This window comes from Lactuca virosa, chromosome 8 (genome assembly GCF_052849685.1).
Source record: "Lactuca virosa cultivar CGN04683 chromosome 8, Lactuca_virosa_CGN04683_v6, whole genome shotgun sequence".
In the NCBI taxonomy this organism is placed as follows: Eukaryota; Viridiplantae; Streptophyta; class Magnoliopsida; order Asterales; family Asteraceae; genus Lactuca; species Lactuca virosa.
In genome coordinates, this window is record NC_136433.1 from 250,790,552 (window position 1) to 250,794,744 (window position 4,193).

Genomic DNA, 4,193 nt, shown 5'->3' on the forward strand with positions numbered 1-4,193 from the left:
GGACCGTTCGAATAATTCGATCATTATCAAATAATTCAATTATTCAGGAAGTCAAAACATGCAAAATGAAATAATAGGTAAATGATTAACATAAGACAGTAACATTACTAATAAATAATACTCTTTTATTTAATCATCGAATGTTAATTACAATTTATCTATTACATGTTTCTAAACTATCTAATCTAAACTAATATCGTCCTTCAGCCTGATGCTCCTAGCGTGCTGCAAGTGCTTAACCCTACTCAGTCCCTTCGTAAGCGGATCTGCTGGGTTATCCTCTGACGATACCCTCTTCACTACGAGGAGTCCTTCTTCCTCCCGATGTCGAATAAAGTGATATTTTCTGTCGATATGTCGAGATCTAGCGTGATCTCTTAGTTCCTTGGTCAAGGCAACCGCTCCTTCATTATCACAGAAAATCTCCATAGGCTCTTGTATGGCCGGCACAACTCCAAGGTCTCCAATGAAGTTCTTCAACCATATTGCCTCCTTTGACGCTTCGCTTGCCGCTATATACTCTGATTCGCACGTTGAATCAGCTACGGTCTCATGTTTGGAACTTTTCCAAGTCACTACTCCTCCATTAAGGGTAAAGATCCAGCCCGACTGCGAACGGTAGTTGTCCCTGTCGGTCTGAAAACTGGCGTCACTGTACCCTCGCACCTTTAAGTCATCACTCCCACCGAAGACTAGAAACCATTCCTTGGTCCTCCGAAGGTACTTAAGAATATTCTTGACTGCGATCCAATGCGCTCTGCCAGGATTCCCTTGATATCTGCTGACCATGCTCAAAGCGAAGGCCACATCAGGACGAGTACAAGTCATAGCATACATGATTGAGCCAACTGCGGAAGCGTAAGGTACTCGGATCATCTCTGCTATCTCGACTTCAGTACTCGGACTTTGAGTCTTACTCAACTTGGCATTACTTTGGATTGGTAACTCCCATTTCTTTGAATTCTCCATACTAAAACGTTTTAGTACTTTGTCCAAGTAAGTATTCTGACTAAGTCCTATTAGTCTCTTACTTCTGTTTCTCACTATCCTTATTCCCAAAATATAGGAGGCTTCTCCGAGGTCCTTCATAGTGAAGCACTTCCCGAGCCAGGACTTAACCTCCTGCAGCGTCGAGACGTCGTTTCCTATGAGCAGTATGTCGTCAACATACAATATGAGGAAGCTCACTACACTCCCACTGGCTTTGACATATATACATGATTCATCCTCGCTTCGTAGAAAACCAAACTCTTTGACCTTCTCATCAAAACAAAGATTCCACCTGCGAGACGCTTGCTTAAGTCCATAAATGGACTTCTCACGCTTACACACTTTATTGGGATGCTTCGCATTGACAAAACCCTCTGGCTGAGCCATGTAAACATCCTCATCCAACTTCCCATTAAGGAAAGCGGTTTTGACATCCATCTGCCATATTTCATAGTCATGAAATGCAGAAATGGCCAGCATCACCCTGATAGACTTTATCTTCGCAACTGGTAAGAAGGTTTCGTCGTAGTCAACTCCAGGAGTTTGAGTGAAACCCTTCGCAACCAATCGTGCCTTATAAGTGTGCACATTCCCATCCACGTCAGTCTTCTTCTTGAAGATCCACTTGCACCCGACCGTCTTACGACCTGGTACATTGTCAACCAAATTCCAAACTTGGTTGTCATACATGGACTGAATCTCGCTGTCCATAGCCTCTTTCCATTTCGCAGACTCCGGGCCTGCCATGGCTTCCTTATAGGTGTTAGGTTCGTCCAGATTCACTAGTGTACTATCACTAATGAACGTATCCCCTTCTATAGTAATATGAAAACCATAAAATGGGGTGGAACACTAACCCTTTCGGAACGTCTAAGAGGTAAGGACTCGTCAATCGGTTCAACCGGAGTTTCCTCCTCGGGTTGAGCGCCAGTGTTAAAGGTTCCTTCATCGCTCGACTCTTGAAGCTCTTCAATATCGATTTGCCTCCCACTGTCTCCTTGGCTTATGAGTTCTCACTCTCGGAAAACCCCTCTCCTCGCAACGAAGACAACATTATCACTCGGTCTGTAGAAGAGATATCTAAAGGATTTCTACGGGTAGCCGATGAAAATACATCGCTCACTACAAGGTTCGATCTTGTCGCGAGTCTCTCATCTTACGAAAACCTCGCAACCCCAAACCTTGATATGTGCCAACGAGGGAGCCTTCCCTGTCCACATTTTGTGAGGTGTTTTGGCAACCTTCTTCGTAGGGACTAAGTTAAGGATATGGGCGGCAGTCTCTAAGGCATACCCCCAGAATGTGATAGGTAGTGAAGCACGACTCATCATGGAACGAACCATATCTAGTAAGGTTCGATTACGCCTCTCAGCCACACCATTCAACTGTGGTGTCCTAGGTGGCGTCAATTGCGAAACAATTCCGCATTACTTGAGATAGTCGTGGAATTCAAGACTTAGGTACTCTCCACCTCGATCAGATCGAAGCATCTTGATTTTCCTGCCCAACTGATTCTCCACTTCTTGTTTGAACTCTTTGAACTTTTCAAAGGTTCCTGACTTGTGCTTGATTAAGTAGATATACCCATATCTGCTATAATCGTCTATGAAAGTCACATAGAAACGATTTGCATCCATTGTGGTGGATCTAAAGGGTCCACATACATCTGTATGTATGAGATCCAATAAACCCTCACCCCTCGCACAAGTGCCAGTGAAGGGTGACTTGGTCATCTTTCCAAGTAAACAAGACTCGCACACGTCATCGTCCCTAAGGTCGAATGACTCCAACACTCCATCCTTTTGGAGTTGGGCTATGCGTTTCTTGTTGACATGTCCAAGACGACAATGCCACAAGCATGCCTTATCCATACTATTGGAAGAATCCACACATAACACATCATTTCCTAAGTTATCTACAACCATCACAGTTTCATATATTCCATTACAAGGCAATGCTTCAAAATATAAAACACTATTAAGATAAGCATAAATAGAACCCTTTTCATTATCAAGTGAATATCTAAAACCTTGTCTATATAAACCATGAAATGAAATGATGTTTCTTGCCATATCTGGCGAATAGCAACAATTATTCAAATTTAAATCTAATCTATTACTAAGCACTAAGGAGTATACTCCAATCTTGGTGACAGGCGACGTTCTTCTATTTCCCATGATCAGATTCATCCTTCCTTGCTCCACATCCCTATTTCTTCTTAGTCCCTGCAAATCAGAACAAATGTGAAAACCACATCCTGTATCAAGAACCCAAGAAGTAGCATGTGATAAACCATTAGATTTAATTGTGTAAATACCTGCAAAAGATGGCTTGATCTTCCCATCCTTGATGGCCTGCAGATATTCTAGGCAGCTTCTCTTCCAATGCCCTATCTTGTGGCAGTAGTGGCACTCTGCCTCCTTAGGGTTAGAGTTGGGTTTAGCAGAACCAACTTTGGTTCCATTAGAAGAGGTGCCATCTTGGGACTTTCCCTTGTGGTGGCCCCTTGAGGGAGCCTTCCTCTTCTTACCCTTCCCTTGCCCTATTGCCAAGACAGGGGCAACCGCTGGAGTTGGAGTTGATGCAACATATTTGTCTTTGAGGTTGCTCTCAGCGGTCCTCAACAAGCCCTGAAGCTTGCTCAAAGAGACCTCTTCCTTATTCATGTGGTAGGTCATGCGGAACTGGCTATAGCAGGAAGGTAATGAGTGAAGGATGATGTCAATTGCCAGCTCTTCATCGAAGTTCACATTCAACTTCAGCAGGCGATCGACATATCTCAGCATCTTTTGCAGATGGGCGGTAAGGGACTCTCCATTACCCATTTTGGTAGTGACCATCGAAGTGATGATCTTGTACCTTTCTTGCCTAGCGCTCTGGTGGTAGCGTTCCAGCAGATCCTGATGCATCTCATAGGGGTACTTGTCCTCATAGGACTTCTAGAGTTCTGCAGTCATAGTCCCTAGCATGATGCAATGGACTTTCGTGGCATCAAGCTCGTGGGCCTCATAGGTCGTGATCTCTTCAGCGGTAGCAGTGTCGATGTCAATCTCCTTTAGCTTCTCATCGAGGACATATTCTTTGTCCTCGTAGCGAGTGACCATGCGAATGTTGCGGATCCAATTACTGAAATTGGTCCCATCAAAGATCACTTTCCCACACAATTTCATGAGTGAGAACGAACCAGAGGAGTTTGAACCAGA